The sequence below is a fragment of the Lissotriton helveticus genome, chromosome 4_1 (genome assembly GCF_964261635.1).
Source record: "Lissotriton helveticus chromosome 4_1, aLisHel1.1, whole genome shotgun sequence".
Taxonomy (NCBI): Eukaryota; Metazoa; Chordata; class Amphibia; order Caudata; family Salamandridae; genus Lissotriton; species Lissotriton helveticus.
The window spans coordinates 429,016,185-429,041,080 of NC_136063.1; the positions used below are offsets into that span (position 1 = coordinate 429,016,185).

General features: G+C 38.9%; 1 long non-coding RNA gene across 1 annotated transcript; it reads left to right on the top strand.

Annotated features, from left to right (window-relative positions):
• Positions 1 to 18,909: 18,909 nt before the first annotated feature.
• Positions 18,910 to 20,543, top strand: LOC144827176 (uncharacterized). Its single transcript, XR_013610059.1, has 4 exons — positions 18,910 to 19,174; positions 19,295 to 19,436; positions 19,543 to 19,676; positions 20,262 to 20,543. It is a non-coding gene; the product is annotated as an uncharacterized LOC144827176 (long non-coding RNA).
• Positions 20,544 to 24,896: the final 4,353 nt, after the last annotated feature.

Genomic DNA, 24,896 nt, shown 5'->3' on the forward strand with positions numbered 1-24,896 from the left:
ACAACAGGAATAAGACTGAGGCAAAGGCTTTCTCATGGAGCTTCACAATTTTATAAAATACAATTCTATATAACTATATAACTCAATATTTTCTTGGGAAGCATAGGTGGTGAAGCCTGTGTATAAGAGTGCAGTGGAGTTAGACATAGGTCTGATCTTCTTTGTAGTTGTGGACAGAGCTGTCTTCCACTATATTTTTCAATACAGGCCTCACCTTTTGTGCACCACTGGAGAATCCTCACCTGATCTGAAACCCTGTATTGATTGTTTGCTTTTTGTCATTGCTTTGTTGTTTGGTAATAGTGGTCTATAATGTGCTACTGTTTTTCTTTAACACAGATTGAAATCGTTATTTGAAGAAAAAGCAAAGATGCCCACAAAGGAAAGGACAAAGAAACAACGTAACCGGGAAAAATCAAAAACAGCAACGGAATTACAGCATTCTTCCACAACAGATACTTCAAAAAACAGGAACAAAGCTCCTGGTAAGACAACTAACAGCCTGATTCATCATCGGCGGGTTTTGCGAGTCTTTAATAGCGATTCATAAGGAATCGCTATTACAGACTCGCAAAACGGTATTCATGTAGGAATCGCTAAATAAATTGCGATTCCTACACATTCCTTATTTGCGATTAGCAAATTGCTAATCGCAAATAAGGAATAACTCCCCATTCATTCCTATGGGCCTAAAGGCCCATAGGAATGAATGGGGAGTATTCCTTATTTGCGATTAGCAATTTGCTATTCGCAAATAAGATAGCGATTTCAAGGGTGCTAGGGGTGTCCAAAGGACACCCTGTAGCACCCCTGAAATGTAATTTACAGTGGTGTTGCGCATACACATGTCCGAAGGACATGTGTGTGTGCAACATGCAACTTAGAAAAATGCTTTTAAAAGCATTTTTCTAAGTTTTCGCTATTTACCACGAGGTTTGACCTTGCGGTAAATAGCGGCCCGAAATTGCGAATTAGCAATTTTAAAATGGTTGATGAATTGCATTTAAGGAATCTCAAATAGAGATTCCTTAAATGTAATTCCTCGCAATTTAGCGAATTAGCAATTACCGATTTTTGCATTTGGGATGATGAATCCCAAATGCAAAAATTGCGCTCGCAAAGGGCCAGATTCTCAGATTCTGTCCCTTTGCGAGCGCAATTCGGCTTGATGAATCAGACTGTAAGTCTTTTTTACGCAACATATGTACATCCAGAAAAAATGATGGACACCATGTAGAAAAAGAAAATGAGAGAGTAAAATTGAAAAGGAAGGAGAGAACTTCAAAGAATCCTAAAACTGGAGCAGGAGAGAATAATATGTATAGGAATAGAAGGCAGAATCAGTTTAGAGACATTCGTAGACGAATGTTTCGCAATAGAGTGGTTTTAAATTTGTTAAAAAACATTAGGAAAGGTAAACAGAGAGCTGCTTTTTATAAGAAAAAGAAAAGTGTAGAGAAGATTGTTGATCAGGCTTTTGAAGTTAAGAAAAAATGATTTATTTTAATAATCAATAGAATTAGGACACTTAACAAGACAATTGATGTTTTCAAATCAAACAGTAGATGGAAAAGATTAATTAATCGGACTAATTTTTGTAAACTTTTTTCTGGAGAATGGATGCACAGTTCAAGTTGTGAGCCATTTTTTAATGAGGAGGGTTACTTCCAGGAGAATGATTTAGTGCATGCAGTTGACACCAGTGGTCGAGCGTATGAAGTGAAAGACGGTTGTCCGATTGAAAAAGAGAAACTTGTGCCTAGAGAACCAGAAGAGGTGTTATCTGATGGAGTTTTAGGGAGACGTACTAAGGGTCCAGTGTACACTTGGAAGTGTAGTAGTATTTGTAGTGAGCGACAGGAATCAATTGATTTGTTTTGTAATTTCTTACGTACATATAGTAAAAAAAGTATAAAGCAGAAAGTGAAGTTGTTGCAAGACTTAGATCCTTGCAGAGTGAGAGGAATCACAGGTTTGCAAGGCCATTCACTGGCTTGTCTTTCTAGAAAAGTCTGTCAGAGTGTTTTTCATCATTTTAGGATGTTAGCAGTGCATCATACCAAAATGAGGAAATTAGTGAGAATGTTGTATTATGCAAAAAGTCCAGCACTTAAGCTTAAACAATTAAACAGTGCTCTTTTGCATGGAACAGAATTAGATGTGAAGAAGATTTGTGAAGAAATTGAGATTTGTTATTTTCGTGAACAAGAGGACAGTGTAGAAATTGAGACAGCAATTCAAGGTAATGTGGAAGACAATGTACAGATTTTAAATACAGAAAAGTTTGAGAAGGAAATTATCAGGTTTAAGGTAAAATCAAGTGAAAGGCCGAATTTTACTTGTGTGTGTTGTCGACGGACTCATTATAAGATTCAGACTAGGTTAGTTGATTTATATGCAAAAAGTGAAAAGATGGATAATTATGAGTGGAAAGATTTAGCAACTTATTTGGGGGTGGAGAATTCTTTTGTTTTGAGTTCTGATCAGCGTATTTGTAAATATTGTTATGACAAATTAAATCAAAACAGAATGCCTGCTAGAGCTGTTCATAATAATCTGGAGTTGATAGATATTCCCCGTGAATTGATGGATTTAAATACATATGAGTCTATTTTGATTCAATGTGTCCATCCTTTTCAGGCAGTTGTTTGCATGGAGCCTAAAATAGGGAAATTGCCTCCTACAGATTTGCAGAGAGGATTAAAGGGAAGAGTTGTTTATTTGCCCCTAGATTTGAAAAAAAATATTGATACAATTGGTATAGAAAAAGTAGAAGAGGAACCTTTAGTTATTCTAGTTAATGGGGTTCCAACAAAGAGTAAAAAAATCTGGCAAGATTTAGTGGATGTTAGGAAAGTCAAAAAGGCAACGTTGTATTTAGTCAAAAACAATGAGTACTACAAAGATGTATGTGTTGCAGCAGAGGAAACAGCTGCAGATGAAGACAGCGATTGTTCAGGCGGCCAAATTGAAAAAGTTGATGTGTCTAGAAGTGAAGAAATATATGAACATTATACTGTTCATCCTTTGCATTCCAAAGAAGTAATGGGGAATGCAATTGAATTGTTTCAAATGAAAACAGCAAAAGGAAGTCCCATTAGTGTATGGGAAGAAAGTTTGGAAGCTCGTTGTTTTCCACAGCTATTTCCAACAGGTCGAGGTGGTCGATATGACGATCGACCACTTCAAATTCCTGCATCTGAATATCGAACTGTAAGATTATATGCTGAAGATGCAAGGTTTCGTCAATGCATTCCCTATTTGTTTCAGCTACTGTATGAAAGTGACTTGTCTGGGCTTTCTTATGCAGTAAACCATATTCTGAAAAGTGGAGCACATCTACAAAATGTTTCGGCGAGGGACTTTATGGAGAAAGTGAATCTGCAAGATAATATTTTAGAATCTCATCTAATCAATCTCATGGCATGTCAGCGTGGTACAAATGAGTATTGGTACCGTCGCCATGGGGAATTGAAATGTATGCTAAGAAACTTAGGAACTCCTACATGGTTCCTCACTCTTAGCTGTGCCGAGTATGCATGGGAGGACTTACTTCAATTTCTACGAGAGGCCAATGCTAATATACAAAATATAGAATTCAAAACACCTGGAGAACTGTGTTCTTTGGATCCAGTGAATGTATGCAGATATTTCAATCATAGATTTGAAGCTATGATGTCTTTTATTAACAACAAAAAAAATCCTCCCCTTGGAGAGGTTTTGGATTTCTTTTGGAGAAAGGAGTATCAAGCGAGAGTTGCTCCTCACATACATATGTTGTTATGGATTAAAGATGCACCCAAATTTGGAACAGATTCGGATGAGACAGTGATGAGTTTCATTGAAGAGTATGCAACATGTGCTGTTCCGAAAACTACGGAAGAAAACAGTTTAAGGCAACAAGTTTTACGCTTTCAATCCCATCGTTGTGGAAAGTACTGTCGTCGAAAATTCAGAAACAAGGACAAGTTCTACACAAAATGTCATTTCGGCTTTCCACGACCAGTGATTTCTAAAGGAAGAGTAAATAATTTGATGTCTGCTCTGCGACATACTGTGAAGAGGAAATCACCCAAAAATACATACAATTTAAAAAGAGACGAAGAGTCCAAGTACATCAACGACTACAACCCAGTGATTTTGTCCATGTGGAATGCTAACATGGATATTCAATTCGTTGCTGACAACTCTATTGCTGTGGCTCGATATGTGACGTCTTACATCACAAAAAAAGAAAAGACAGAACTAAAGGAAATGTGGGAGGACATTTCACAGGAAAAGAGTCTAAGCAAGAAATTATACAGTTACAGTCTGAAGATGTTGTCGCATCGAGAAATTGGAGCGTATGAATGTTCTGATCGATTGTCGTCAGCAAGTCTCTATGCCAAATCTAGAACCATCATTTGGGTGAGTCTAGGTCTTGCTGCAACACGAAATCGAGTTTTGAAATCTGTACAAGAGATAGAGTATTTGGCGGAGAAAGAACCAGAAAGTACAGATATTTTGAAGACAAACATGTTGGATACATACTATCCAAATAGAAGTCATCACCTTGAGAACGCTTGTCTCTATGAAGTTCTGCAGAGATATATTTATAAGAGGAACATCAGAGAAGATATCAATAATGGAATATATGGAGTCATTGGATGTGAAGGATGTCTAGTGAAACAGAAAAAAGGTCATTTGATTAATCATCGCAAATTGAGTTGTGATAATCCAGATAAAAGAGAATTTTATTATTTGGCTCTTTTGCAACTGTTTAAACCATGGCGTGAAGAAGAGGAACTTCTTGGAGATTTTCTCTGTTATGAAGACTCCTTTAATGCAACGAAGGATACCATAGAATGTCCTGTTTTTCCAAATTATCTGCAAATGTTGAATGAAGAAATAGAGCAAGAAGCCACAATTGCTGCAGAGATTGCGAGAGACAGTTCTCAAGGCAATCAGAGTTCTGCTTCATTGAGTCAGGATCCACTAGGAGGACCAATTATCCAAAATGAAGCTGCTACTGCCATGGATGAGGTGGAAAGAGCTATGGAACAAGCTCAAGATGATGAAGTTAACTTAGAAGATTTGGTGAAACAACTAAACCTTGAGCAGAAACAGATATATGACGAAGTCACAGAACAGATTGAAAATGGATTCAGTCATGAGAAAAAAGAGTGCTCATGTACATCATTTAAGCCTGTCCAACTGTACGTGAGTGGAGAAGCGGGAACTGGAAAAAGTTTTCTGATTAAAGCCATTGCAACTTATCTGCAGAAAAGGACTGAATCACCGCTGTCTTGTGTTGTTACTGCTCCAACTGGGCTGGCAGCACATAACATTAAAGGGATTACTTTACATCGTTTACTGATGCTGCCAGTGGAGCATGATAACAAATTGGAGTATCACAAGCTATCAGGAGATGCGTGTTCCGAAGTTTCGAGAGTCCTGAAGAAAATGAAACTTCTTATCATTGATGAAGTAAGCCTGGTGTCAAATATCATGCTTGCTTTTGTGCATTTGAGAATGCAAGAAATTCTTAGAACAGACTATGATGTCTTATTTGGTGGAAAACATATTATTGTTTTTGGAGATCTTCTGCAGTTGACTCCAGTGAAAGGACAACCTGTGTTCAAAATGCTCACACATGAATATACCAGGAAGTGCTTAGGCAGCATTGGAAACGTTAATATATGGTTAAACTTTAAATATGCAGAACTGCTTCAAAATATGCGGCAGGCAAATGATGAAGATCATAAAAATCTTCTACAAGATGTAAGGATCAGAAAAGTAAGTCAGCAAGGGAAAGAAGCTTTAAATGCACGATTAATTTCAAATTGGTACCCAAATGAAAACATTCTTCCAGAGAACATATTTAAGAAAATTAACGAGAAGAAATCTGGCATATGTTTGTTGCCAACTCTGAAAGAATGTTCCATGTTCAACAACAAAATGTTACAGTTAGAAAATGAAGAGATAGTGAAACTGGAAGCTATTGATAAAATAGAGCATATGGGAGCAACAATTATTTTGTCTGAAAATTTGAAATCAAAATTGGATTCATTAGAGAAGACTATATCTAAAATTGCTGGTTTTGAAAAGACTCTGAATGTGTGTTTGAATTGTCGTGTCATTTTACAAAGGAATTTAAATGTTGAAAGAGGTCTGGTAAATGGAGCAATGGGTTATGTTGTTGGTTTTGTGAATTACAAAAATAGAGATGGAATTGAAATTTTAAAAATTAAATTTGATGACATTGATGAAATAGAACAAATTTGTCGTTGTTCAGCTAGATTTTTGCTCGTGAAAGACTTATATGTTCGCCGAAAACAGTTTCCTATTTGTTTGGCATATGCGGTGACAATACATAAGTCTCAAGGTTTAAGTGTAGATAGCGCTTTGGTGAACATTGGAAGTTCTGTGTTTAAAGAGGGTATGGCATATGTGGCATTATCACGAGTCAGAACTTTATCAGGATTGTACTTGATTGAGTGTGATGAAACAAAGATTTGTGCAGATTTAGATTGTGTAAAAGAATACAATAGGTTAAGAAGAGAGTATGCTCCACATTTGCCTCAATATCCTCTGATTGAAAAACGTGTGGTAGGCCGAAAAAGAAGAAATGAGAGTAATTGCAGTGAGGGATCAGCAAAAAGTCATAAAGTAGATAAAAGTGTAATTGTAAAGAGAAACAAAAAGGATTCTGTTGAAGATGTTGTTGGATTTCAGTTTGAAAACAGTTCTGGTGTCAACTGCTATGCTAATGTAGTAGTTAATGTTGTTTTTTTTCTTCAAAATTTACAAAGACAGATTGTTGAAAATCGGGAACAAACATTGTGCTGTTTATTGAACTCTGTGTTAGACAAATGTAGTAGTGATAGAGCAAAAATAGAAAGTGTTTCAGAAATTAGAAATCTTCTAGATATATGTTCAGGTCAAAATCAATTTTCACAGAATATTCAGCAGGATTGTCAGGAATTTTTAATATATATGTTTGATGTATTAAAGATGAAGGAGTAGATATAAAAAATCTATATGGCCTTTCTTATCAATGGCAACATGACTGTGAAAACTGTGCTTCATCAAGTACTACTAGAATAGACTCTGAAAGATTTATATATTTAACTTTACCAGACTGCAAATCAGTGTCTTTCAATAATCTAGTTAAAGCAGCGGATCACAATATGGTGTGTACCCAATGTAAGTCTGCAATGCTGTCCACATTATTTCTACAAAATTATGGTCACTATGTTATTTTAATGTTTCCAACGATGTAGACCTGATGGAACTAAATTGACAACTTCTATTAAAAATTTTGTGGCTTCTCAGTTATCGATATCAGGAAGAACCTTTGCAACTGTAGCTATTATTTTTCATGATGGTCCTTCTACAACATGAGGGCATTACACATGCTATTTAAAAACTTCTAAAGGTTGGACCCAATGTAACGACAATCATTTGACTTTCAAACAATGTTTGCCTTTTGGCTTTATAAATTCATATCTAGTGTTTTTACAGCCAAAATTTAGGTAAAGGTAATTGGCCTATGAAGACGGGAGGAGTACTCATATATACTCATACATCTGACACTATTTGGCCAAATGGAAAGGTGCAAGAATGAGTAAAGAGTATGTACAAGCAGACCTGAAGTGGGTTAAAAACAATTTCTTGTTGAACCGAGGGATGGACAAAGAAGGCCGGGAGCTGTCGAAGTCTTCCGTCAGGTCCCACCAATTGATTGTTTCCTCTGGTCATGACTTGGAACTTTATTTAAAGGTTGTTAACAACTCAAACCATAGATATCTGTTAACCAAGTTCCGACTGGACAAAATCCATTTGTTAATTTCTGGCCGCCCTGGCTGGACTAAGCAACTTAATCTAGACGTATGCAAATGCGATGGCTATTCGATCATGGACACTGCTCACTTCCTGTTTTTTTGTGAACACTTTAAAGATATCAGGAAAAAGTTCATAATACCCTTGTTAAAGGGGAAAGGGTTCAGGCAAGTCAAACCAGCTCTATTGTATCTCCAACTACTAGTAGACATATGGGAAATTTACAATGTAGCAACTTTTTTAACCATAGCGGTAAGACTCAGCAAAAAGATAAATTGGTTCTAGATGAGTTATTGTATATATTGACCACCATGACTTGAATCAAGCTTTTTTAAACTTAGATTTTCTTATGTTGTTCTTTTTAAATGTAAAGACGATGTTCATATTGTTGTTTTTAAATTATGGCATCATGCATTGCATATTTTAATGGGTACTCCCTCCCTTTTTATATTGTATTTTTATGTCTTTATGTTGCATGGTGACCAATGGACCGTTTTAGTGTGTTCTTGTACTTTTATGGTTTTTGCTACTGAACCGAATAAAATATTTCTTGAACTTGAACTTGAGTAAAGAGTCATGACTGAAAAAAATGAGTCATGAAAATATTTCAGATGTTCTTGGAGCTTTTCTTGTAGAAAGTCGATGAAATGGATTTCTAAGTGAACAGCAAAATACTATGCTATGAGAAAAGGACCTCCATGATATACTATTTGGCCTCAAGGAAAAGTAAGTCAATCAAAGATTAGCGTACATTTGTCATTTGTCAGTATGTATGTTTTTTTTTAAAACACAATCTTTTAGATTGTGTTTTTTTTCCCGCTGTCATATGATGAGTAATTTGAACTCACTACTTTAAGTGAAATTCAATATATTCTGAGAACAGCAAAAATAAACTATGTAACATGTTGTAGAAGTTATTCTATACTTTGGATTGTGTAAATTAAATTGTATTCCCATTCTCTGACATCCACTCTCCCTCGCTTATCTTTGTTTGCTCCTTACTTTTGACCTCTTCTCTCTATTTTTCGTTCACTACTTCTCTGTGCTCAGTGCTTCACTCTACTTGTGTTATTTTCATTTGTGTTTATCTATCTTCTATCACTTCTTTTACAACAACTTCACTACTCCTCTCTCATCGTTCTTCATCCCATTTCTTTTACTCTGGTTCCGTTACTATCCATCATTTCCTTTCTTTCAATGTCCTTCTCTTTACTTTCATCACCAAATTATTTTCTCTCAGTACCACTGTTTTAGTCGTCTTCTCCTCTCTTTCCTTTTTTTTGCAGACTTACTTTTTTTCTTTTCTCACTCATTGTACTCCACCTCACTCAGTTTTTCTCTTAGTGTGTCTACGTTATAACTTCCTCAGTCCATTTCCTTCAATTGTTGTATATTATTCTGTCTCCCTTCATCCTTTCACTGTATGACTGTTCTTCTCTTACTCTCAGTTATCTTCTATTCCTCATTCTTCTAAATGCATCCTTAATTAGACTGTTTTCTGTTTCAGTCATTATCTTTTTACTTACTTCTGTTTCCTGATTTAGTTTTGCTAACTCACATTGTTTTAGTATCTGTCTTACCTTCAGTTCATTTCTCTGTACTTCTCTCTCTTTTTCTTAGTGACTCTATATGCCTTACTCTTTGTAATTTGCTCTCCTTCTATTTCTTTTTCCCTCTTTTTGTCCTTCTACCTTAGTTTATTTCCCTTTCTCTGTTCTTCACTCTAACTTTATTTCTAAATAGAGTGTTATGATGTTTTTAGCTCTTCATTTGTGTCTTTTAATTTAAAATATATATTTGACTAATTATAACTTATTTTTTCTTCTCTCTTTCACAGATACCAACTGTAGTAAAAAAAATAAAGTTACATTTATTATATGGTAAGTATGATTAGAAAAATGTAGTTTGTTATCACCCTTTGCTTTAAGGTCACTAACATTTTGTCAATCTACCTCACTCCTGTGTTTTTACTCTGCTTCTTTCACTTATTCTTATTCTCCATGTTTACTCCCCTTTCCCTATTTACCCTCTCATATTCAACTTCTTTTGATCCCTATTCTTTACTTCACTTACCCTCTGTTCCCTTCCTGAGCTTCTTCACTCATTCTCTTTTTCTTAATTATTTACCTTACTCCTAACACATATAGCTCACCCCCCTCCCAACACATGCACACACCTGTAACATACACCCACACACACACCACACACTCACCTCATACACACAAAAAACCTCCCACACACACTCTTCAAAAACACACACACATTCCATACACACACATACATCGAACACATATACACCCCACACTCATACACTTCTCACACATATTTCACACACCCTCATCTCTACCCACACCAAAACAGTCCACACAACCACACCCACAGACACACCTTACACACCCAAACTCCTACCTACACCCACTGACTCCCTGTAAGTCACACACATTGCATTAATTAACTTTTTTTGCTGTTTTACTCAAGCCCATTCAGGTACTGTTTCCTTTACTCTCTATGTCCACTCTCTATGTCACTCACCATGTGTTATCCTAATTCAATATTTCTCCCTCTTTCACCCCTCTTTACTTATACTATGGGTAGCGCACCGGGGAGCGTACAAGGGGAAAACCAAGAGAAACAGTAAAATAATATTTTAGAGTGCTTTGAGGTAGGGTAGCTGTTGTGTTGTGTGGGTGATTTACTTACTGCACTCCTTCCACTCCTTTTCTCAGTCCCTCTGTTCTCACAGTTCCTCACTCCCGTTCACTCAGTCCGTCTCTCTTACTGTAATTGTCTCTGTCTCTTCACTCTTTCACTACTTGTTCATTATGCTTTCTCCCTGAAGTTCAAGCACACTACGTTATTTACATTTCTTTGCTGCTTCAATTATTCCCTTTCTGTTACTTCTTCTTTTCTTCTTTCAGTTTTTTCTCTCTGTCAATCCACATGTTTTAACTTTAGTCGATTTTATCCATCTTATTTCATCCCTCTTTAGTTATGGACACTACTTTTTTCTCTCTCTCCCTCACCAGTGTTATTTAAATCTGGTTCCGTTATTACCTTTTATTTGTACATCATTTTTTCACTTTCCTTTTACTCTTTACAGCCACTCACATTCTTCATGTGCCTCTGCTTTAGTATTATTCTTCTCTCTTTCTTTGTTTCACAGCCTTATATTTTTTTCATTTTCTCTCTTACACTTTCTTATATCTTTTACACTGTTTTACTATGTATTACACAGTACCTCTGTGTTGCTCTCTCTTGCTGTCTGTCTCTTAACATTACTCTCTCTTTCTCTTTCTCTTATGCTCTCCTTCTCTTGTTTTTTTTTTTATTTTTTTTTATTGCGCTAACGGGGCGCTCTCCGGTGTGCGCACCGGGAAGCGCACCTATGAGAAAAATGAAGTCAAGAGTGCTAAAAATTTTAGTAATTTTTTAGAAATGGGAGGTAGTTCTGAAAATAACTTTTTTAAATGTTTTTGTTGTTTTATATTTTTTTTATTTTTCTGAACATTTTTTATTTTTTTTGTATTTTTTGAACAATTTTATGTTTTTTTTGGTTTTTTTGGGGGGGAACAACGAAAAACAGGCATTAGAAAGGGCTCAACAGGAGCACAAAAAAAATTTACTTCTTGGGGCGTTTTGAGCACTTGTGGTTTTCAAATGCTCTATTAATTAAAATGATACTCATATTCCCATATGAAATTAGTTCACCACAATAAATGCACACTAGCTTCATGTGCACAAAATTCTGTTGAATACTTGGGACCGTCTCCCTCGCCTCTGGTCCCGATAGAGTTAGCTGTGACGATGTACTGGCCACAGGAGTTGGTAGGTTATCTTGGAGGTGACGCATCTCAGCAACGCTGTAATTGAGTGGATGCCACATCTGCATGTGGTGGTGCATAGTATAGTTTCCGAAACTATACTTTTTGTTTGTACCTCTAGACAAAACATCTTTACAAATGAGGCATGTCACATATCGGGCATTGACCTTTTTTTGGTCTCGAGGAAAAGAATAAAATTGCCATATAAAATGGTCTTTGTGGTGTGATTTGCAGGGCTCTTCAGGCAAGAACTGCCTCGGCTCTACGTCCTCTTCCTCTTCTTCTTCCTCTTGCTCTGGGTTTGGAAGGAACTGCGCAGGTGTCCTTCCTTCCTAGGTGGTTGTGGTGGGGGTGGGGGTCCACCAGCTGCAGCTACTACAGATGCCATTATTTTAACAAGGAGAAACAGGTCTTCCTCTCACAAAGATGAAAGTCAGAGTGAGGAAAAAAGGAGGGGTTTTCATCATTTGGGAAAAAAAATAGTTCTAAACCAATGAAAAGTGTTATTTACAGGTTACATGACCTATCACGCTTACGTTACGCGTCCCGCACCGCGCCCGGAGCGCTTCCGGGGTGCTACGCTTCGCGCCTCGTTCGCGCTCCGGAGCACTTCCGAGTGCGCGAACGCGGCGCGTCATAAGACGCATTACGCGGCAACGCGATACGTCGCGCTTACGCGACACGTCACGATGTTGTTCTCGAACGCGGCAGTTGTGCAAACGGGACGTTTCCCGGTGCGCGGACCGGGTCGCGGCATAAAATTGAGCTAACGGGAAGCTACCCGGTGGGCGGACCGGTAGCGAAACAAAAAAAAAATATATATATATATATATATATACATAATTTTTTTTTATTAAATACATATAAAATATATTTTTCCTTTAAAAAAAGAATACATTTAACAGCTTTTAATATTTGCTATTAAAAAACCATTGAAATTCACTGAAAAAAACATAGGTTATAGACCATATATAGTTAGGAATTAGCATTTACAAAACCTTGAAAATTCACTGATAAAACCATAGGTTATAGACCATATATAGTTAGGAATTAGCATTTTTAAAACCTTATTTTACTCACACAAAACCATTGAAATTCGCATATATAGTTAGTTGCACTAACTATATATTCCGCGCATCCGCAATCCACTGCTGATGATGTCACATATTACATCATTCATGACATGGTCAGTGACATCACTGATGACATCTCAAATGACATCACTGATGACATCACTGATAACAACATCCAGTGTCTGCATGTTTCTGTAAACTTTAAATATGTCTTACATATTGAAGAATGAGTGGATGTATAAGTGTCTGGATGAAGGTTTTAGTAGGTGCATGACTGACTGTATGAGTGAGTGATTAAATGTGTCTCACTGAGTGCATGGGTTAGTGACTAAACTGTCTTAATTTGTGCATCATTATGTCTGTTGTTCTGTAAACTGCTGCATGTATTGATCAGTAGCTATATGTGTAACTATATGGGTTATTGATTGGTTGCCCAAGTATTTGTATGGGAGACTGAGTGTGTGTGTGGGTGGTTGGGAGGTGTATGACTCTGTGCATAGATGTGTGAGCAGTTGATTCACTAGATGTATGGGTTCAAAAGTGCATGTGGGAACAGCTGTATGGGCGGTTGACTGTGTGCATGAGTGTATTGGTGAGTGAATAGATATCTCAGTGCTACATGTCAAAGTAAGAACATATGTAAAACACAGTATATGTGAGAGTTGACATATATAAATAACTGTGCATAAGAGCCAGTGAATGTGTGAGTGGCTGTATGGATCATTCTGAAATTGTATCAGGGATTGTATAAGAGAGTAAATATGTGTTAGTATCTGTTTGAATAAGTAAGGTGTGTATAACTGTATAGTTGAGGAAATGGAGGTGTGATTGATTCTTTGCATGACTGACTAGGTGTGTGAGTAACTCCATGGATGAGTGACACTCTGTGAGTGTCTGTTTACACTGAGTGTATATAAGGTTATATTAGATTCTGAAGAAGTTCATCGTATTATCACATGAATGATGTCATCAGTGATGTGATCAGTCATATCAAATGAGATGTCATCAGTGATGTCATCAGTGATGTTATTTGAGATGTCATCAGTGATGTCATCAGTGATGTCACTGACCATGTCATGAATGATGTAATATGTGACATCATCAGCAGTGGATTGCGGGGGCACGAAATATATAGTTAGAAAAACTCAAAAAGAGTGAAATGTCCCGGTGATGGGATGGGACAACTCTGGGTAAATACATAGAGAATGAAAAAATTCCCAGAGGCCTTAGAATTTTAATATTTCCTACATTCGAGGACCTTAGCCCTGAACAACTGGAGGACTGGGAAAGCAACCTAAAAAATGCTTCCTTCAATATGATGAAAATACTAATAAGAAACTCTGAGATCAAGGGGGAAAAACTCAAAAAAGAGATAGATGATTTAGAAAAAGATATTGAGACATCCCAGCTAAAAGATATCATCAAAAAGAACTATGATATCTTAGATGGCATCCTTGAAAGTCACAAACTTTATCTTCGTGACAAAAAAATGAAGAAAATTAAAAGGGATGATAAAGACTATAAAGAGGGAAGAATATATACTTTTTCCCATAAATTTGACAACATTAAAGTACCTGGGGATGGTAAAAGACAGAGAGAGGCGACCCCCGATTTGACATCAGCAAGTAGCTTAACATCTTTATCATCCACTGCCAGCTCTATCTCAAGTGAGGTTCCAGTACCAACAGAAACAGGAGAGACAAGACCAGGTCAGAATCCTTTTTTAGTGGAAATGGAGAGGTTGAGACTGGGAACAAGACCAAAAGATCCAAAACAAGGAGGGGGGGGCGGAGTTGGAAGAGGTCTAAACAAAGGCAAGAACTCAAATGCAGAAACGGTTGCAAAGAGAACACGGTCAAACAAGAACTAAGAGAGAATAACACCGAGATTGGGAAAGAGAGTGGAAGTAAAAATAAGTCTATCATTGTGAATCTTTCAGATAAATGTCTTTCCCATGATGAAAAGTCTGTGCTTGAAATGGGATTGGGTTTCTGTCCAAACCAAACAGGGGATGACACTGAGATACTGGTCGATCTGTGCAAATTTGTTCGTACCCTTAAATTGAAGGATCACTTTGTTAGAAATCCTGTCAGGAAAAAAGACTTTGAGCTTGAAACTTCTATTGATACGGATGTTATCTGTGATGAGTTGGATGTGTCAGAAAATGTATCTAAATCAAGTGGTCTAAAACCAAGATCAAAATTTGTCCCAGTAGGCACCCACCCTAACATAGATATTTTCAAAAAAAGAGTTATCGCAGGATTCCACAAATTGATCGATCATCCGATCAGCCGTAGTCGTAAGAATCAAAATCGCACACCACAGGAACTAATTGCCCCAAAAAGTCTAAGGTCTGACAACTCTATAGTCATCCGTGAAGCGGACAAGGGGGGCAACATTGTCCTCATGAGGAAACTAGACTATATGAACGAAATTGAACGGCAATTGTCGGACACTGACTGCTACAAAAAACTGGTGGAAAATCCTGTGGGGAATCTTACTGCCCACATAAACTTGAGACTGTCAGATTGGCGAGAAACAGGATTGATCAGTGAGGAAGAATACAGGTATCTGGCTGTAGCCGCACCAAGCTCGCCATGTATATATATTCTCCCGAAAATCCACAAGGGCGGCCCCTTTCCACCGGGCCGTCCCATCATTGCTGGCATCAACTCCCCCACAGAGAGATTGTCAGAATATGTCGATACGTACATACAACCCTTTGTTCAGAACCTACCAGCCTACATTAGGGACTCTAAAGACATTCTGTCAAAATTCCAAAACTTGACATGGTCCGAGAACATGCTTTTTGTAACAATGGACGTGGCAAGTTTATATACTTGCATCAAGAAGGAATTCGGAATGAGAGCTCTGGCTTTCTTCTTGGGACAAAGGACCGCAGATCACAGATTACACAATGAGGTGCTTATGGAGATGACAGAAATCATATTATCAAAAAACTTTTTCCTCCATGATTCAACATGGTTCCAACAAATACAGGGCACAGCGATGGGATCCAGATTTGCCCCCGCTTACGCTGGCCTATTTATGGGCTGGTTCGAGCGGGAGCATGCCTGGGGCCGTCACTCGGCAAGGTGGTCAAATTACATCATTTTCTGGGGCAGGTACATTGACGACGTGATTATGTTGTGGAATGGACCTGCCCCGGAGTTGTTGGCATACTTCGAATTTCTGAATGCCAACCCGTACAATGTGAAGCTGACCATAGAGTACAGTGGACAACAAATTGACTTTCTGGATGTGACTTTCTTTATTGAGAACAACATGATTAACAGCAAAACACATAGGAAAAGCACTGCATGCAACAGCACTCTGCACTTTAAAAGCTCCCATCCGCGACTTGTGATTAATAACATACCATATGGCGAAATGCTGCGGATGCGAAGAAACTGTAGCACTGATGATAGTTTCCAGACAAACATCAGGGAGACCGAGGAACGTTTCCGTCAAAGAGGTTATCCCCAAAAAACACTCAACAGGGCGAAGGAAAGAGTAGCTAAGGTAACTAGGGAAAGTACACTGGAAACCAGGACCCCGAAAAAAGATAATACGTTTCCGTTTGCTTTTTCCACGAAATTCACTGAGGAAAACAGTAGGGTCTACAACACCCTAAGGAAACATTGGCATCTTTTGACAGAGATCCCAAGTATCAAAAATGATCTCCCATCCAAACCTAAAATCACCTACAGGCGTGGCTACAATCTGAGGAATATGTTATGTCCCAGTCTTGTGACCACTGAGAAACAGAAACCATGTTGGCTTCCACCAAAAACTGTGGGGTTTTTTACGTGCAGAAGCTGCAATGTATGCAGTCTGGGAAGGGATAAAACAAAAACCTTCTGTTTCAACACAAACAAAACACATAGGATCAAGCACCTCATAAACTGCAACACGACTTTTGTAGTGTACATTGTAGGCTGTCCATGCGATAAAATCTATGTGGGCAGCACAAAACTACGCCTGAAGTTGAGGATTCAGGAACATGTTAGGGCTCATCGCAACAATGATCACAAATATGCGATGACATTTCACATGCAAGACAAGCATAAGCCAGAGGACACATTATAGTTCATGGGGATTGACCATGTCCCATCGAACCCCCGAGGAGGTGATCGGATCTTAGCCCTAAGAAAGCGGGAAGCGGAGTGGATATGTAGAATGAGGAGTGTTGAAATGGGACACAATTATGATGACGAGATGCATTACCTTATTTCATAGTCTTTAAAAAGAGAAAAAGCAATAATACCACTCCGCACTCAAAACTGACACCAATGTGTCAACATTGGTGGTTTCCTTTACTCTGACCTTCGTGTATTAATACACGTCGTAATATCAAGATCAAAAGGGAACAAAATTGTCTGTTGTCTGGTCGTATTTGCGAATGACAGAAATATGTTTGTATTGATTATATATTACCCGTTAGCTGTATTTTGGTTTATGACTGCAGATTAATGCACTAGCTGTATATTGAGACATAAGTTGTTTTGAATGTCTTTGGCGAATTTTGCATGATAAGGTTTAAATTGATGTTTGTGTGTCAGCGTCAACAGCTTATTGGGACTATTTAATGTTTGTCTCCTGTAGAAACACACTTGTTATGTACTTATCAATATATACCTGTAGCACATTGTTTTGCATGTTGCATTGCCACCCCTTAAATCATACCCGGCTTTTGGACAAGGGGATATTTAAAACGGGTCCCTATGGGAGGATTCTTTGGGTGGGAAGCCCACGGATCCGTTCTCTCTTTCTTATTCTTCTTGTTCTCTTATAAATATACTATATAACACCTATCAGAACGATTAAATTGTACCTTTTTCACCCTCACTGAGGATCTATACTCTCATGAAAACCTTCTCTTTCTGAACTCTTTATTAGATCAGGTATGTACCAATACGTAGGCAATGCTCTCAAGGTTCCCAGTTTTCCAAACTTATCCAATATGGCCGCCACACTTCCATATGTTTTAAATTCCGGCTTAGAATGACTCACGGAAGCCATACTTACATAATATGGCCTCCGTGTCTTAGGAAAAACACCTGGAGGTTATTACAAGAGTTAACAATTTTTGTTACTCTTATTACCCATAGGGATGCCCACTGCTATCTTCGCACATTGACATAGCTGCGAGAATTTATTCTTTCAACCAGCCGTCGTTTATTTATTTAAGTACTACAAAAATCAACATTTTATACAGATGAAGTTTAACATCAGCAATGGCCCGCCTTTTTTCGTTACAGACTTGGAAATGGCATTTTTGTTTCCGAGCTGCATATAGGGAACTTAACTTTTCGCCGATTTGTCCTACAATAGATTCTCCCAACTCAAAATGGCCGCCGCGACTTTGCATAACATTGAGGATCGTCGCTGCGGACGCTTATAACTCAATCACTGAACCCAGTAATACAATAAGGGTGTATCAAATGTTCTGGGCTCTTTATCTTGTGTTACATGTTATACTCAAGGCGGTATGATGCATTGTATGCTTCATCATAACCTGGTATTCCGCCCTTACACAATATGGCGGCCGCGTGGCTTCCTTTGGCAGTGTAATCTTTACACCGAACACCTATCCAACATGGCCGGCGCCTACTTTGCTGTTTTTGCCGGTTTTATTGAAACCAGGTGTAGGGAGTGTTAGGCAATTTACTCTAGTACTTAAACCCAGCAGAAAATGGCATTTCTGTGCGGGAACTTGACGGAGGGTGACGCTTTTCACCCCCTCTCTCACCGAGCCACGGATGAACCAGGGGATGCTGCAGCTCACTTTATTAAGGTAAAGGGGATGTTTGAACTGACTAGGTATGGGGTTAAAAGGGAGTCTGGCCCTGAACCAAGAGGCTTGCCACTTGTTCTTTTAGAAAACCCCATTGATAGTCTTGGGGAATCAAGGTTATCTTCACCCTAAGTGTTAGAAATGGAGGGGCTGCATTTTACTACTATGTTTGCCAGGCAGCTGACAACAAATAAATACAATGGGTATAAGTTATTATTATATTATTATTTTTTCTCATTGAACCCACTTAGACATGCCAACACTTTTACCTAGATGCCATACACAAACAGGAAGCTCATTAAGGGTTCTCTTTATCTTCCCTTGTTAGAGGTTCTCTGCAACAGAACTACTATCCATTCTCCTACTAAAAAGAGGAAATAAATAGAAAAGGCCTTAATGTTGCTCATTAATATGAGATGATGAGGTTTTTACTTCCTCCTCAATTGCCATATAACGGCATGTTGATCAGGTGTGGCCATGGGATGCAACTACCTCCCTTAGCTTCATGGCTTATTATTCATATAACGCCGTTTACCATGACACTTTAAGATCAAGTAATGTTTATCTCTTCCATTTTCTTGCCTATCACAGACAACAGACGGAGCTCTCCCCCACTCTTTTACCCTGGTTCACAGCGATTGGAACATTATCCTTATTGGGATGTAAGTGTCATGATCTTGTCTACCACTTATAGCTTGACACTTAACAATATCTAAAAAGGAGTGCACTAGCCCTTACCATCCTTCCTTAGGAGACCTTTCTAATTCTTGTCTATCTTACAGGTGGCTTGAATGTACAATACTTAAACATACCATATCACTGGCGTAATTTGGATTTAATCAAATCCGAATAGACCTCTACGGTCACTTTGAGAAACTGATCTTCTGGAACAGAATTAAAACGGATAGGTGTCTGTAAAACGTGGTATGTTAAAAAATAAAAAAATAAATCTTTCAACCCTATTCCAGTTAATGGAATCAACAGTTCCTACTTTGGTATATTTACTTGTGGCTTATCTCCTTCCTTCCAGCCAGCTTTTATTAAGGACCCTGTGTTGATCATTCTCAGATGCCATATGTACTATAGTGCAACATCGCGGACAAACATATATACCCCTCTACAACGGGAGGAGATCCAGGGACATCACCATTAGCTACTATCTTGGTATGATTCCTTGCTTGTCTTTAGCACATATTATTAGCCTCTGTCCCCCTTTATCGATACCTGGGGTTTTAATCTTCAATTCTTACTGTGGCCAATAATCTCAGGGTTGGGTGCCATTAATAATAGCGGGGCATGCTGATCTGGAGAATGATGTGCAGGTATTAGAAACATGATTGTCTTTGAAACAGTATTGTCTTTATCTATGCCAATTGTGAAGCCGTTAATGAGATAAATGAGGATCACAAATGAAATTGTGACTGAGTCATTGTGATCATGTTGTGTTGTCTTCAAACCAAACAGATAGTCTTGACAAAGGACTTTAATTTGGAACATCACTGCTCGCATTAACAACAGTTAAGAAGCTGTGTTAACAAAAACAAAAACAAAAAAAATTCTGATATAATCAGTCAGCTTTACACACATCCTAACTTGTGGTGTCGTTACTGTAGGACCTGTACTAGACTTAAACTTGTCATAGAACTGTTAGTGAAGCCTGGCCTTCTTTGCACTAGCTTAGTTGCTTTTTAAATGTTCTTTTAATCTAAGTTTTAATTGTATGTTTTGTATATTGTTTTTTTGTAACAGCCCTGAAGAAGTCCCTTGAGGACGAAACGCGTCGGCTGTAGACCCTGTGTATAGCTTTTCAACTGAATTGAATAAAGAAACTTCAAGAATACAAGAAATAGTTGATGTGATCATTACTGTTTACCTTAACAGAGATAACAGTTTCTAAAAACGTTTAAGTGGTGCACCTTGACCCTTTCTCTCCAATTCCTTTCATAGTTCATGTTTTGAACCTACACTGTAACAGTGGGTGTTGTGGAGTGTGCACACAGACTGCCCCGTGTACTAGGGGGTGGGCCCAAATTTTTTTTCCTGGGGAATCTTTGACTAGGTGCTGTTTTCTTGGGAACCTTCCACTGTTGTCTTTCCTTTCAAACTTAGTGCAACTAACTATATATGCGAATTTCAATGGTTTTGTGTGAGTAAAATAAGGTTTTAAAAATGCTAATTCCTAACTATAAATGGTCTATAACCTATGGTTTTTTCAGTGAATTTTCAAGGTTTTGTAAATGCTAATTCCTAACTATATATGGTCTATAACCTATGTTTTTTCAGTGAATATATATATATGTATAAAACCATATAATTCAATACAACAGTAGAGGGAGAGAGACATATCAAAATCAGCTATAAACAGTAAAGATGTAAACGTGCATACCTTAGGAAAATAGGAACCGTAACATAGCTTGTCTGACTGCCACATCAGCTTTATGCCATGAGTCCAGGCAGCAGTGTTTCGTGAAAGTATGGGCATTAACCCACATGGCCGTCCTACAGATATCATGAAGTGATACTCCCGTAAACAGGACTGTGGAAGCAGCGACCTTCCTTGTGGAGTGTACCTTCACTGTCCCCAACAGTGGTCTCCCTGCTTTCTCAAGGCAGAACGCAAACACTGCAGCTACCCAGCGAGCAATACTCACTCTTGCCAGAGCTTGTCCTTTTCTTGGCGAAGCAAAGGAAACTAAGAGTTGCTAGGATTTTCTGAACGATTTAGTTCTGTCTATGTAAAACATGAGACAGTGTTTAATATCCTGTGAATGTAAGGCTCTTTCAGCTGGTGAAGATGGGTTACAGAAAAAAGTTAGTGATACAATAGGCTCATTGAGGTGAAAAGTTGTTGGGACTATTGGGATAAACTTTGTATTGGTTCTCAAAATGACCTCGTCCTCTCGAAATTGCAAATATGGTTCATGGATTGTCAATGCCTGAATTCTGTTTATTCTTGCAGAGGTGATGGCTAAAGGACAAGCAACTTTCCAGGACAGAAACTTTAAATCAGCTATATGGATTGGTTCAAAAGGAGCTCTCATCAGCTGCGGTAAGACTGTCTTTAGTTAACATGCTACTGGCAGAGATTTAACCCGAGGATGGGCCTGAAGCAAGCCCCTCATAGACACCTTAACGAGTCTGTTGGACCGAGCCACTGGCCCAACACCTCCGCCGGGCGATGCCAACAATCGGGATACCGATAGGTCGAGTTACACACTTGACATGCTCTTGTATGTCAGAGATCTACGCCTGGAAATGCATACTCTGGCCTCTCTGCTTCATGATTTAGTACCCTGTAAGGGCTGCTGATCAATACTACCAAGTTTTGTGTGTACTCCTTCTATGGCTCTTACACATTGCGACCCTGCAATTTGGTATGGTACAACTGAAAGTGGAGCCAGTCACCTGTAGATATTTAGGCATCCAGATCTAAAAAGATACACAGGACATCCTGGAAGGGAATCTAGTACACACGATTAACTCCTTGAAAATACAAGTGGCCTCCTGGGTTAAATTACCATTATCCACGGCGGGTAGACTAGCAGTGGTCAAGATGGTAATGTTGCCGAAATTGTTATACCATTTTATACATTTGCCAATAGTGATCCCTGCTTGGGTATTTAGGCTTCTGGACTCTTTATTGATAGGCTTGATCTGGGGAGGAGGTCAACGTCATAGGATTAGCATGTCTAAACTCCAGTTGCCAACGACAAAAGGCGGTATGGGAGCCCCAGATTTTAAAGCGTATTGTATAGTTGGATAACTTTAATGGTTAGCGTATTGGTTGGCTGGTCACAACCTGTTTAAGATCGGCAACACACCCATACAACTACGACAAGGGACATTTCAAACCCTACTTTACTCAGACTCCGCAAAACAACAGGCAGGCTCATTGTTGCTTAGGACTGCTATGCACTACTGGAAAATGGCCCTAAAATACACTAACACGCCCACCCTTTACACACCGAATATCCTGCTTTGTGGTATACCAACACCAATGGGGACACTGACGACCCACAGGCTAGCCTCATGGGAGAGGGCTGGGTGGCAACAGTAGGATCCCTGTTTGAGGACGGAACTCTTATGCCACATGCGGAATTTGTGCACACCCACGGGGTACCCAACACATTATTACTAACCCATGCTAGTATCCTCCATAACGTTCGTCAACACTGGGTACTGGAGAACAAAGACCCCCCACATTTGAACTGCTCCGAACACTTCACACAATGGGTCACAGGAACCATGTGTTACGCTGGCTATATTGGGGCCTAAGGGAACATCTTTCAACCTCGTTGCTCCCCTTAAAACAGAAATGGGAAACTCACTTAGCGAAAGCCCTGTCTGATAGGAAATGGGCCACTATACTTGAATACCCGAAGCAGATTTCCCGTAATACCCAGTTTTAGTTCATACAGCTCACAATACTACATAGAGCATATTTTACATCACACAAGGTGCATGTGATGTACCTGTTGGCCTCTACGGGGTACCCACGTTGTCATACACCTAACGCAGACTTAATCCAAATGATCTGGTCATGCCCATCTCTGTCCGGGTTTTGGGGTGAAGTTTCAGAGGGCCTCTCACATCTGTCGGGGATAGCCCCTTAGTTGTCAATAGAATCCTGTATCCTGGGTTTGACCCCACTCCCCAAAACAGCTAAAGTGCTCAGACGCTTTGCTGACCTTTCCTTCCTATTGGCAAAAAGAATGCTGACACAATGATGGAAGTCACATAAGGCATAAAGTGAGAGGGCTTGGGGGGAGGAGGTTCTTTTCTGGGCCTATTGTACGGATTCTGCATATGCACAGAACTATGCACAGGATTATGGACCTTGGTGTATAGGGGCTGTGTCTTCCTACTGCCTTAGTACCCACTCAAACCATCTCTATGTAAGCACTCAAAGAAATTCCAGGAACGCTGGTACGAGATACTGAATAAGTGCTCATTGGATCTCATCCTTCTAATCATCCAAGAGCTTTCTTCCATCTTGGAAGAAATTTCCAACGAAATAGAGGAGACATCGACAGAATTATCAAAAATTATCAAAAATGATGTCCGAGGATGAACTCAAAACTACCTTAGAAGATATTAAAAACCAAATTGATCGTCACACCAGAGAGATCAATGAACGCAAAGTTAGAAAATTCAAACGGGATACCTTGGACTATAGACTGGGAGAGGTCTATACCTGGGCTGATGTTTATGCCCAAAAAAGACGAAACCGTCCCTACACCTCTAACACGGATACTTCATCTACCGACAGCGAGGCGAGTCAAAGACCACGGAAACCACAAGGTACACGAACTCCACAAGAACCCACACCCACAGTGGAACCAACTACCAGTCGAACACATGAAAGCAGTCCTTTTTTTGACCAGGGCCAAGCCCAAAAAGGAGACCCAGGAGAGGGAAAAGAAAAGGAAAAAGAGAAAAAAAGGGACCCTCCGAGTACCAGAAGTGCAACGATTTCAACCAAAGAGAAGGAGAAGAAACCAAAGAAAAACTAACCTCAGAACATCTAGTAATCAACATCAGTGACCAAAAGTTTAATGCATACGAAATGAAGTTATTGGAGAAAGGCACTTCATTTGTTCCCACTACCTCTACAGACCACTTGGAATTGGAAGTTAGTTTTTTTAAGTTGATGAGAAAACTTAAACTACGTCATTTTTTCGACAACATAGTACCAGAACGCCCACAGCAGGACAAAGATCAATTACTGGGACTACGTCCACAAAGTTCATTTCAAGCTCCTACCAGCCACAAAACACTCGATTTGTTTGAAAATTTGGTCAAGCAAGACCTCATGAAGATCAAACATGTGAAACCCAAAAACAAAAATATGACACAAAAAGACTGGGATACATTGAAAAGAATGGCAAAGAACAACAAAATCACCTTCACCAAAGCTGATAAAGGAGGAGCGATCGTTATCATGAACACAACAATGTACAAGGACAAAACCATCGAACATGTGACGGACACAGCAACCTACAAACAATTGGATTCCAACCCTACCATGGAATATTCGAATACCCTAAAAAACATCATCGATCAGGCGCACAAACAAGGGACCATCACAGATAGAACAAAAAACTTCCTCATTACCACTAATCCGAGAAGTCCAATTTTTAAAATGGTACCCAAGATTCACAAGAATCTCACTAACCCGCCCATGAGACCGATTGTCTCCACAGTAGGTAGCTTACATCAACCTATCGGCCAACTAATCGACAGGTATTTACAACCATCAGTCCATGCTATGGATACATACATCAAAGACACGACACAGTTTCTACTTAAACTAGAACAAATCAAACTCCATCCCACTGAGATAGTAACCCTATGTACTGCAGACGTTTGCAGTCTTTACACAAG